The sequence below is a fragment of the Panulirus ornatus genome, chromosome 63 (assembly GCF_036320965.1).
Source record: "Panulirus ornatus isolate Po-2019 chromosome 63, ASM3632096v1, whole genome shotgun sequence".
Taxonomy (NCBI): Eukaryota; Metazoa; Arthropoda; class Malacostraca; order Decapoda; family Palinuridae; genus Panulirus; species Panulirus ornatus.
Genome location: NC_092286.1, coordinates 827,510 through 841,123, shown reverse-complemented (window position 1 = coordinate 841,123; position 13,614 = coordinate 827,510). Strand labels below are relative to the sequence as shown.

The 13,614-nt window shown below is 40.6% G+C and overlaps 1 protein-coding gene across 3 annotated transcripts in view; it reads right to left on the bottom strand.

Annotated features, from left to right (window-relative positions):
- RhoBTB (Rho-related BTB domain containing) overlaps positions 1 to 13,614 on the bottom strand; it is a 424,985-nt gene that overhangs the window by 109,966 nt on the left and 301,405 nt on the right. The window lies entirely within an intron of this gene.

The following is a 13,614-nucleotide window of genomic DNA, read 5'->3' as shown; positions in this document are numbered from 1 at the left end:
CACCCCTTCCATCGAAACCATTCTATAACTGACCACCAACCCCCAAGTACAAATAAAAAGCTTACTCTTTCCTCACACTTCGGTAACTTCTACTCACAGATCCCCCAACTCCAACAAGTATAACGGTGACAAAACACTTTCTTCGTCTGTTCCTGGCACAACCTCACTAATGTGGGAAATGGCACTCAAGTATGAAAAAAAAAAAATCCAAACTCACTGAAATAACCCAAGCACTAAGCAACCGACTGCCCAATTCAGTCTTAACTCCAACCCAACCCATCAGACAAACACTCAACAAAGACCACATTCCCCAAACAAACATGAGTCATACTCTCCTGTCTACCCTCAGGATGTCACCCATCACTACAAGCACCTTTTCAACATGCCTCAAGAGCCTTCAAGACCACAAAGTAGTGTTACAGTTATCTCCCTTATTTACCAATAAATGTTATAGTTATCAATTATATCATTCAGTTTTTTCTGAGGAATGATATGTCCAGTGTACATTATAATGTTCTGAGGGTCTTCTTATTGTATCTTCATATAAGAGATTTTGTTTATTAGAGCATAAACAAATAAAGAGTAAATATTTTCAATATTTTTATTTTATTTATTTTGCTTTGTCGCTGTCTCCTGCGTTAGCAAGGTAGCGCAAGGAAACAGACAAAAGAATGGCCCAACCCGCCCACATACACATGTATATACATACACGTCCACACACGCAAATATACATACCTATACATCTCAATGTACACATATATATACACACAAAGACATATACATATATACACATGTACATAATTCATACTGTCTGCCTTTATTTGTTCCCATCGCCACCTCGCCACACATGGAATAACAACCCCCTCCCCCCTCATGTGTGCGAGGTAGCGCTAGGAAAAGACACCAAAGGCCCCATTCGTTCACACTCAGTCTCTAGCTGTCATGTAATAATGCACCGAAACCACAGCCCCCTCTCCACATCCAGGCCCCACACAACTTTCCATGGTTTACCCCAGACGCTTCACATGCCCTGGTTCAATCCATTGACAGCACGTCGACCCTGGTATACCACATCGTTCCAATTCACTCTATTCCTTGCCCGCCTTTCACCCTCCTGCATGTTCTGGCCCCGATCACTCAAAATCCCCTTCACTCCATCTTTCCACCTAAAATTTGGTCTCCCACTTATCCCCGTTCCCTCCACCTCTGACACATATATCCTCTTGGTCAATCTTTCCTCACTCATTCTCTCCATGTGACCAAACCATTTCAAAACACCCTCTTCTGCTCTCTCAACCACACTCTTTTTATTTCCACACATCTCTCTTACCCTTACATTACTTACTCGATCAAAACACCTCACACCACATATTGTCCTCAAACATCTCATTTCCAGCACATCCATCCCCCTGCGCACAACTCTATCCATAGCCCATGCCCCGCAACCATACAACATTGTTGGAACCACTATTCCTTCAAACATACCCATTTTTGCTTTCCGAGATATGTTCTCGACTTCCAAACATTCTTCAAGGCTCCCAGAATTTTCGCCCCCTCCCCCACCCTATGATTCACTTCCGCTTCCATGGTTCCATCCGCTGCCAGATATTTTCAATATCATTACAAATTATGGAATGACAAAACATATGTAAGAGACAAGAGAAAGTGATATGAAGAAATTGTATAGAAACTGGAAGAAGGCCAAGGTCAATCCTCTCTCTCATAGACTGGCTAAGGAAGGATGTGCTACAAAACTGTTGGTAACAGTATAATGTAATCTGTACACATCTTAGTCATTTTAAACCCTTATGTTCTATAATTGAGGCCAGAAAATTTGCCAAAGCCATGTTAAAGTTATATATAGAGAGATCTATGTATCAAGAATAAATTGTATTATTTATGTTATGAGAGAGCCATGCTAATTTTTGAAACTATAAATATATTTGTATAGATTTTTATCTGTGTTTGCTATTTGACCAACTGGACAAGAATGGAAAAGTATTTATCTATTTTTACTTATTTATTTTGTTTTGTCGCTGTCTCCCGCGTTAGCGAGGTAGCACAAGGAAACAGACGAAAGAATGGCCCAACACACCCACATACACATGTATATACATACACGTCCACACACGCAAATATACATACCTATACATCTCAATGTATACATATATATACAAACACAGACATATACATATATACACATGTACATAATTCATACTGTCTGGCTTTATTTATTCCCATCGCCAACTCGCCAGACATGTAATAACAACCCCCTTCCCCCACATGCGTGCGAGGTAGTGCTAGGAAAAGACAACAAAGGCCACACTCGTTCACACTCAGTCTCAAGCTGTCATGTAATAATGCACCAACACCACAGCTCCCTTTCCACATCCAGGCCCCACAAAACTTTTCAAGGTTTACCCCAGATGCTTCACATGCCCTGGTTCAATCCATTGACAGCACGTCGACCCCGGTATACCACATCATTCCAATTCACTCTATTCCTTGCATGCCTTTCACCCTCCTGCATGTTCAGGCCCTGATTACTCAAAATCTTTTTCACTCCATCTTTCCACCTCCAATTTGGTCTCCCACTTCTCCTCGTTCCCTCCACCTCTGACATATATATCCTCTTGGTCAATCTTTCCTCACTCATTCTCTCCATGTGACCAAACCATTTCAAAACACCCTCTTCTGCTCTCTCAACCAAGCTTTTTTTATTTCCACACATCTCTCTTACCCTTACATTACTTACTCGATCAAACCACCTCACACCACATATTGTCGTCAAACATCTCATTTCCAGCACATCCACCCTCCTGCGCACAACTCTATCCATACTCCACGCCTCGCAACCATACAACATTGTTGGAACCACTATTCCTTCAAACATACCCATTTTTGCTTTCCGAGATAATGTTCTCAACTTCCAAACATTCTTCAACGCTCCCAGAATTTTCGTCCCCTTCCCCACCCTATGATTCACTTCCGCTTCCATGGTTCCATCCGCTGCCAGATACACTCCCAGGTATCTAAAACACTTTACTTCCTCCAGTTTTTCTCCATTCAAACTTACCTCCCAACTGACTTGACCCTCAACCCTACTGTACCTAATAACCTTACTCTTATTCACATTTACTCTTAACTTTCTTCTTTCAAACACTTTACCAAACTGTCACCAGCTTCTGCAGTTTCTCACATGAATCAGCCACCAGCGCTGTATCATCAGCGAACAACAACTGACTCACTTCCCAAGCTCTCTCATCCACAACAGACTGCATAATTGCCCCTCTTTCCAAAACTCTTGCATTCACCTCCCTAACAACCCCATCCATAAACAAATCAAACAACCATGGAGACATCACACACCCCTGCCGCAAACCTACATTCACTGAGAACCAATCACTTTCCTCTCTTCCTACACATACACATGTCTTACATCCTCGATAAAAACTTTTCACTGCTTCTAACAACTTGCCTCCCACACCATATATTTTTAATACCTTCCACAGAGCATCTCTATCAACTCTATCATATGCCTTCTCCAGATCCATAAATGCAACATACAAATCAATTTGCTTTTCTAAGTATTTCTCACATACATTCTTCAAAGCAAACACCTGATGCACACATCCTCTACCACTTCTGAAACCACACTGCTCTTCCAAAATCTGATGCTCTGTACATGCCTTCACCCTCTCAATCAATATTATATTTATTTATTTATTTATATTTATAAACAACATTCACTGAGAACCAATCACTTTCCTCTCTTCCTACACGTACACATGCCTTACATCCTCGATAAAAACATTCACTGAGAACCAATCACTTTCCTCTCTTCCTACACGTACACATGCCTTACATCCTCGATAAAAACTTTTCACTGCTTCTAACAACTTTCCTCCCACACCATATATTCTTAATACCTTCCACAGAGCATCTCTAGCATCTCTATGTCAGAGTGGGGTGCCTAAATGTGTGTGGATGTAACCAAGATGTGAAAAAAGGAGAGATAGGTAGTATGTTTGAGGAAAGGAACCTGGATGTTTTGGCTCTGAGTGAAACGAAGCTCAAGGGTAAAGGGGAAGAGTGGTTTGGGAATGTCTGGGGAGTAAAGTCAGGGGTTAGTGAGAGGACAAGAGCAAGGGAAGGAGTAGCAATACTCCTGAAACAGGAGTTGTGGGAGTATGTGATAGAATGTAAGAAAGTAAATTCTCGATTGATATGGGTAAAACTGAAAGTTGATGGAGAGAGGTGGGTGATTATTGGTGCATATGCACCTGGGCATGAGAAGAAAGATCATGAGAGGCAAGTGTTTTGGGAGCAGCTGAATGAGTGTGTTAGTGGTTTTGATGCACGAGACCAGGTTATAGTGATGGGTGATTTGAATGCAAAGGTGAGTAATGTGGCAGTTGAGGGAATAATTGGTATACATGGGGTGTTCAGTGTTGTAAATGGAAATGGTGAAGAGCTTGTAGATTTATGTGCTGAAAAAGGACTGATGATTGGGAATACCTGGTTTAAAAAGCGAGATATACATAAGTATACTTATGTAAGTAGGAGAGATGGCCAGAGAGCGTTATTGGATTACGTGTTAATTGACAGGCGTGCGAAAGAGAGACTTTTGGATGTTAATGTGCTGAGAGGTGCAACTGGAGGGATGTCTGATCATTATCTTGTGGAGGCTAAGGTGAAGATTTGTATGGGTTTTCAGAAAAGAAGAGTGAATGTTGGGGTGAAGAGGGTGGTGAGAGTAAGTGAGCTTGGGAAGGAGACCTGTGTGAGGAAGTACCAGGAGAGACTGAGTACAGAATGGAAAAAGGTGAGAACAATGGAAGTAAGGGGAGTGGGGGAGGAATGGGATGTATTTAGGGAATCAGTGATGGATTGCGCAAAAGATGCTTGTGGCATGAGAAGAGTGGGAGGTGGGTTGATTAGAAAGGGTAGTGAGTGGTGGGATGAAGAAGTAAGAGTATTAGTGAAAGAGAAGAGAGAGGCATTTGGACGATTTTTGCAGGGAAAAAATGCAATTGAGTGGGAGATGTATAAAAGAAAGAGACAGGAGGTCAAGAGAAAGGTGCAAGAGGTGAAAAAAAGGCCAAATGAGAGTTGGGGTGAGAGAGTATCATTAAATTTTAGGGAGAATAAAAAGATGTTCTGGAAGGAGGTAAATAAAGTGCGTAAGACAAGGGAGCAAATGGGAACTTCAGTGAAGGGCGCAAATGGGGAGGTGAAAACAAGTAGTGGTGATGTGAGAAGGAGATGGAGTGAGTATTTTGAAGGTTTGTTGAATGTGTTTGATGATAGAGTGGCAGATATAGGGTGTTTTGGTCGAGGTGGTGTGCAAAGTGAGAGGGTTAGGGAAAATGATTTGGTAAACATAGAAGAGGTAGTGAGGAGATGTCAGGAGATTTTAGCCATATGGTAAGGGAATGTGGGTCTAGCTCAATTCTCTCTGTTAACATTCTACTCAACAAACTTATACCTCTGTAATTTGAGCACTCACTATATCTGCCACTTTATCATCAAACACATTCAACAAACCTTCAAAATACTCACTACATCTCCTTCTCACATCACCAGTACTTGTTATCACCTCCCCATTAGCCCCCTACTTTTCCATGCAGAATGGAAAAGTAGGTATAAAATTACAGCCGTCAGCTGTCAGGAGATTTTAGCCATATGGTAAGGGAATGTGGGTCTAGCTCAATTCTCTCTGTTAACATTCTACTCAACAAACTTATACCTCTGTAATTTGAGCACTCACTCTTATCCCCTTTGCCTTTGTACAATGGCACTATGCAAGCATTCCGCCAATCCTCAGGCACCTCACCATGAATCATACATACATTAAATAACCTTACCAACCAATCAACAATACAGTGACCCCCTTTTTTAATAAATTCCACTGCAATACCATCCAAACCCGCTGCCTTGCCGGCTTTCATCTTCCGCAAAGCTTTTACTACCTCTTCTCTGTTTACCAAATCATTTTCCCTAACCCTCTCACTTTGCACACCATCTTGACCAAAACACTCTATATCTGCCACTTTATCATCAAACACATTCAACAAACCTTCAAAATACTCACTACATCTCCTTCTCACATCACCAGTACTTGTTATCACCTCCCCATTAGCCCCCTACTTTTCCATGTAGAATGGAAAAGTAGGTATATAATTACAGCCATCAGCTGTCAGGAGATTTTAGCCATATGGTAAGGGAATGTGGGTCTAGCTCAATTCTCTCTGTTAACAGAAGCTGTTATTTCAGAGTTATCTGTTTTAATGGGCCTATGGGCTGATTATACATCCTTTAATGTATAACAGGTGGAGGTAGAATGTAACATGGGGGCCCAGGATCCAGGATCTTGAACAGTGAAACCTGCTGTCTGGGATCTTGAACAGTGAAACCCGCTATCTGGAACTGTGAACTGTGAAATCTGGCATCAGGGAGCTGCATATGTGGTAGCCTGCTGTCCAGGATATGAATATGTGAAAACACAGTCCAGGAAGCTGAAATTGTGAAACCAAGTGTACATAATTCAAGCTGTCTGAAGTGTTGTGGGTTAGTACTCCACTGTGCTCTCTTGAAATATATGGAGAAGATTTCTGTAAACAAGTAGGTGTTCATACTTGTAAATGTAGTGCATTTAAACATGGCGGATAATGTTAAGAAGTTAATTGAAACCCAGGATATATATTTTCTGTACCAGTGTAATAAAGATGAACTGAACCAGGTGGCAGTTAATTTTGGAATTTCTCTGCTGACACATGTCAAAAGTGACATGCAGAGAGAATCAACTGGTCAGTTGATGTCCTTATCAATATTGAAGGGACCTCAAGATGTTGAAAGTGAAAAAGTTGCAATGGAGAAATTAAGATGAGAATTTGAGCTTACGAAAATACAAATAGAGGCAGAGAAGGAGAGAATACTTGCATAAACCAAAAAAGAGAGAATCCAGGCTGGTAAAGAAGTAAGGCTTAGACAATTAGAAAGAGAAGAAAGGACAGGTTCAAGAAGATGAATTGGAGATAAAGATGATAGAGTAAGTTACTAAAGAAAAAGAAGCTGAGGACTTCTTTTTTCAGTTTGGAAAACTTGCAACTTTTAAAGAATGGGATGAAATTGACTGGGCTATGATGGTGCAGAGTAAATTTAAGGGTAAGGCCAGAGAGGCATATGCATGCCTTAGTTTAATGGAATCAGTAGATTATACGGCTGTTAAGGAAGCAGTATTAAAAACTGTGGAATTGGACGCAGAAGCATACAGGAGAAGGTTTAAGGGCATCAAGAAAATTACTGGACGAACTCATCTGGAGATGGCTAGATAATGTGGAATGACATTTGATAGATGGTGTAAATTAGAAAAATTAGAGATAATGGAAGAACAGAGGCAACTAATCTTGCTGGAACAGTTCAAAAGTGGCTTACAGCCTGAAATTTGAAATATGCAAGAGTAGAGTGAAAAATGAGACTGAAGTAGCCAGGATGGATGACAGTTAGAATTAGTTAACAAATATTGTAAGAAAGAAATAACATGGAAACAAAGTATGATAAGACAGAGTAATAGACAGAATTATAACAAACCTTATAAACATCCACAATATTCAAGACAGAGTAATAGAAAGAATTATGACAAACCTTAAAAAAATCCACACTATTCAAATATTCAACAGCCTAGTTAGCATTATTTTGTGGAAGGTTCACACAACTATGAGCCACAAAACAATTTTGTGGAAGGTTCACACAACTATGAGCCACAAAACAATGTAGGAAATAGATTCCAGACACACAATACAGGTATTCAAGACCTCAGTTTAGTCATTAACTCTTATGTTGGAAGACAGGAGAGACCACCAATGAAATGTTTTGGGATGTGGAGAATTTGGTCATGGTAAATATCAATGTCAAAAATCACCAAAGAACAATAGGATTAAAGGTTGTTTGGAAACAGAAACATGATATTAGTGAAGTAAGAAGAAATTAGTATAATGCGAGTAAACCAAAATGTGCAATTTATGAGCCATATATTACTGAAGGAAAGGTTGGAATTAAAGGTAGTCCTGAGGAGAAAATTTTGATATTGAGGGATACTGGGGCTAGTCAGAGTTTCATTCTAAAAGATGTATTAGAGTGGACAAAGGAGTCTCACTCTGGGGGAAAAAAATAAATGTAAAAGGGTTATGGTTAGGCAAGCCTATCCCATTGCATTATATAAATCTAGAGAGTGGATTTGTGAGTGGTCGTGTAAAGGTTGGGATATGTGAGGAATTTCCTATGCCTGGAGTACACATGCTATTGGGGAATGATTTGACTGACAAATTAGTCCCAGATCCTATTATGAGCAGTAATCCATTTGATGTAGATACTACTGTAAAGGTGAACTACATGACATAAAACTGTAGAGAATCAGACTGATAGTAATGTACAGCGTAATGAAATTGTTTATCCAGCTTGTGTTGTGACCAGGTCAATGTTAAAGAGGAGAAGAAATTGACTATGATTGGATGAAGAGGTAAGATTATTAGTGAAAGAGGATAAGAGAGGCTTTTGGATTTGGATGTTAATGTGCTGACAGATGCAACTGGAGGGATGTCTGATCATTATCTTGTGGAGGCAAAGGTGAAGATTTGTAGAGGTTTTCAGAAAAGAAGAATGTTGGGTGAAAAGAGAGACTGAGTACAGAATGGAAAAAGGTGAGAACAAAGGAGGTAAGGGGAGTGGGGGAAGAATGGGATGTATTTAGGGAAGCAGTGATTGCTTGCGCAAAAGATGCTTGTGGCATGAGAAGCATGGCAGGTATGCAGATTAGAAAGGGTAATGAATGGTGGGATGAAGAGGTAAGATTATTAGTGAAAGAGGATAAGAGAGGCTTTTGGATTTGGATGTTAATGTGCTGACAGATGCAACTGGAGGGATGTCTGATCATTATCTTGTGGAGGCAAAGGTGAAGATTTGTAGAGGTTTTCAGAAAAGAAGAATGTTGGGTGAAAAGAGAGACTGAGTACAGAATGGAAAAAGGTGAGAACAAAGGAGGTAAGGGGAGTGGGGGAAGAATGGGATGTATTTAGGGAAGCAGTGATTGCTTGCGCAAAAGATGCTTGTGGCATGAGAAGCATGGCAGGTATGCAGATTAGAAAGGGTAATGAATGGTGGGATGAAGAGAAAGATTATTAGTGAAAGAGGATAAGAGAGGCTTTTGGATTTGGATGTTAATGTGCTGACAGATGCAACTGGAGGGATGTCTGATCATTATCTTGTGGAGGCAAAGGTGAAGATTTGTAGAGGTTTTCAGAAAAGAAGAATGTTGGGTGAAAAGAGAGACTGAGTACAGAATGGAAAAAGGTGAGAACAAAGGAGGTAAGGGGAGTGGGGGAAGAATGGGATGTATTTAGGGAAGCAGTGATTGCTTGCGCAAAAGATGCTTGTGGCATGAGAAGCATGGCAGGTATGCAGATTAGAAAGGGTAATGAATGGTGGGATGAAGAGAAAGATTATTAGTGAAAGAGGATAAGAGAGGCTTTTGGATTTGGATGTTAATGTGCTGACAGATGCAACTGGAGGGATGTCTGATCATTATCTTGTGGAGGCAAAGGTGAAGATTTGTAGAGGTTTTCAGAAAAGAAGAATGTTGGGTGAAAAGAGAGACTGAGTACAGAATGGAAAAAGGTGAGAACAAAGGAGGTAAGGGGAGTGGGGGAAGAATGGGATGTATTTAGGGAAGCAGTGATTGCTTGCGCAAAAGATGCTTGTGGCATGAGAAGCATGGCAGGTATGCAGATTAGAAAGGGTAATGAATGGTGGGATGAAGAGAAAGATTATTAGTGAAAGAGGATAAGAGAGGCTTTTGGATTTGGATGTTAATGTGCTGACAGATGCAACTGGAGGGATGTCTGATCATTATCTTGTGGAGGCAAAGGTGAAGATTTGTAGAGGTTTTCAGAAAAGAAGAATGTTGGGTGAAAAGAGAGACTGAGTACAGAATGGAAAAAGGTGAGAACAAAGGAGGTAAGGGGAGTGGGGGAAGAATGGGATGTATTTAGGGAAGCAGTGATTGCTTGCGCAAAAGATGCTTGTGGCATGAGAAGCATGGCAGGTATGCAGATTAGAAAGGGTAATGAATGGTGGGATGAAGAGGTAAGATTATTAGTGAAAGAGGATAAGAGAGGCTTTTGGATTTGGATGTTAATGTGCTGACAGATGCAACTGGAGGGATGTCTGATCATTATCTTGTGGAGGCAAAGGTGAAGATTTGTAGAGGTTTTCAGAAAAGAAGAATGTTGGGTGAAAAGAGAGACTGAGTACAGAATGGAAAAAGGTGAGAACATAGGAGGTAAGGGGAGTGGGGGAAGAATGGGATGTATTTAGGGAAGCAGTGATTGCTTGCGCAAAAGATGCTTGTGGCATGAGAAGCATGGCAGGTATGCAGATTAGAAAGGGTAATGAATGGTGGGATGAAGAGGTAAGATTATTAGTGAAAGAGGATAAGAGAGGCTTTTGGATTTGGATGTTAATGTGCTGACAGATGCAACTGGAGGGATGTCTGATCATTATCTTGTGGAGGCAAAGGTGAAGATTTGTAGAGGTTTTCAGAAAAGAAGAATGTTGGGTGAAAAGAGAGACTGAGTACAGAATGGAAAAAGGTGAGAACAAAGGAGGTAAGGGGAGTGGGGGAAGAATGGGATGTATTTAGGGAAGCAGTGATTGCTTGCGCAAAAGATGCTTGTGGCATGAGAAGCATGGCAGGTATGCAGATTAGAAAGGGTAATGAATGGTGGGATGAAGAGGTAAGATTATTAGTGAAAGAGGATAAGAGAGGCTTTTGGATTTGGATGTTAATGTGCTGACAGATGCAACTGGAGGGATGTCTGATCATTATCTTGTGGAGGCAAAGGTGAAGATTTGTAGAGGTTTTCAGAAAAGAAGAATGTTGGGTGAAAAGAGAGACTGAGTACAGAATGGAAAAAGGTGAGAACAAAGGAGGTAAGGGGAGTGGGGGAAGAATGGGATGTATTTAGGGAAGCAGTGATTGCTTGCGCAAAAGATGCTTGTGGCATGAGAAGCATGGCAGGTATGCAGATTAGAAAGGGTAATGAATGGTGGGATGAAGAGAAAGATTATTAGTGAAAGAGAAAAGAGAGGCATTTGACGATTTTTGCAGGGAAATAATGCAAATGAGTGGGAGATGTATAAAAGAAAGAAGCAGGAGGTCGAGAGAAAGATGCAAGAGGTGAAAAAGAGGGCAAATGAGAGTTGGGGTGAGAGAGTATCATTAAATTTTAGGGAGAATAAAAAGATGTTTTGGAAGGAGAAAACATATGTAAGATACAAGATAAAGTGATATGAAGAAATTGTACAGAAACAGGATGAAGGCCAAGGTCAAGCCTCTCTCTCATAGACTGGTTAGGGAAGTATGTGATACAAAGCTGTTGGTAAGTGTATAATGTAATCTGTACATTTCAAACCCTTATGTTTTGTAATTGAGGCCAGTAAATTTGCCAAAGAGATGTTAAGTAAATCAATACATAAGAAAGATCTATGTATCACGAACAAATTGTACTATTTATGTTATTAGAGAGCGATGTATATTTTTGCTATCATAAATATATTTCTATAGATTTTTATGTTTTTGGTAATTGACCTTGACAAGAATGGAAAAGTAGGTATATAATTACAGCTGGGGTGAGAGAGTATCATTAAATTTTAGGGAGAATAAAAAGATGTTTTGGAAGGAGGTAAATAAAGTGCGTAAGACAAGGGAATCAATGGGAACTTCAGTGAAGGGGGCTAATGGGGAGGTGATAAGTAGTGGTGATGTGAGGAGATGGAGTGAGTATTTTGAAGGTTTGTTGAATGTGTTTGATGATAGAGTGGCAGATATAGGGTGTTTTGGTCGAGATGGTGTGCAAAGTGAGAGGGTTAGAGAGAATGATTTGGTAAACAGAGAAGAGGTAGTAAAAGCACTGCAGAAGATGAAAGCCGGCAAGGCAGCGGGTTTGGATGGTATTGCAGTGGCATTTATTAAAGAAGGGGGTGACTGTGTTAATGACTGGTTGGTAAGGTTATTTAATGTATGTATGACTCATGGTGAGGTGCCTGAGGATTGGCGGAATGCTTGCATAGTGCCACTGTACAAAGGCAAAGGGGATAAGAGTGAGTGCTCAAATTACAGAGGCATAAGTTTGTTGAGTATTCCTCGGAAATTATATGGGAGGGTATTGACTGAGAGGGTGAAGGCATGTACAGAGCATCAGATTGGGGAAGAGCAGTGTGGTTTCAGAAGTGGTAGAGGATGTGTGCATCAGGTGTTTACTTTGAAGAATGTATGTGAGAAATACTTAGAAAAGTAAATGGATTTGTATGTAGCATTTATGGATCTGGAGAAGGCACATGATGGAGTTGATAGAGATGCTCTGTGGAAGGTATTAAGAATATATGGTGTGGAAGGCAAGATGTTAGAAGCAGTGAAAAGGTTTTATCGAGGATGTAAGGCATGTGTACGTGTAGGAAGAGAGGAAAGTGATTGGTTCTCAGTGAATGTAGGTTTGCGGCAGGGGTGTGTAATGTCTCCATGGTTGTTTAATTTGTTTAAGGATGGGGTTGTTAGGGAGGTAAATGCAAGAATTTTGAAAAGAGGGGCAAGTATGCAGTCTGTTGTGGATGAGAGAGCTTGGGAAATGAGTCAGTTGTTGTTCACTGATGATACAGCGCTGGTGGCTGATTCGTGTGAGAAACTGCAGAAGCTGGTGACTGAGTTTGGTAAAGTGTGGTGAAAGAAGAAAGCTGAGAGTAAATGTGAATAAGAGCAAGGTTATTAGGTACAGTAGGGTTGAGGGACAAGTCAATTGGGAGGTAAGTTTGAATGGAGAAAAACTGGAGGAAGTGAAGTGCTTTAGATATCTGGGAGTGGATTTGGCAGCGGATGGAACTATGGAAGCGGAAGTGAATCATAGGATGGGGGATGGGGAGAAAGTTCTGGGAGCGTTGAAGAATGTGTGGAAGTTGAAAACATTATCTCAGAAAGCAAAAATGAGTATGTATGAAGGAATAGTGGTTCCACCAATGTTATATGGTTGCAAGGCATGGGCTATGGATAGAGTTGTGTGCAGGAGGGTGGATGTGCTGGAAATGAGATGTTTGAGGACAATATGTGGTGTGATGTGGTTTGATTGAGTAAGTAATAATAGGGTAAGAGAGATGTGTGGTAATAAAAAGAGTGTGGATGTGCTGGAAATGAGATGTTTGAGGACAATGTGTGGTGTGAGGTGGTTTGATCGAATAAGTAATAATAGGGTAAGAGAGATGTGTGGTAATAAAAAGAGTGTGGATGTGCTGGAAATGAGATGTTGGAGGACAGTATGTGGTGTGAGGTGGTTTGATCGAATAAGTAATAATAGGGTAAGAGAGATGTGTGGTAATAAAAAGAGTGTGGATGTGCTGGAAATGAGATGTTTGAGGACAATGTGTGGTGTGAGGTGGTTTGATCGAATAAGTAATAATAGGGTAAGAGAGATGTGTGGTAATAAAAAGAGTGTGGATGTGCTGGAAATGAGATGTTTGAGGACAATGTGTGGTGTGAGGTGGTTTGATCGAATAAGTAATAATAGG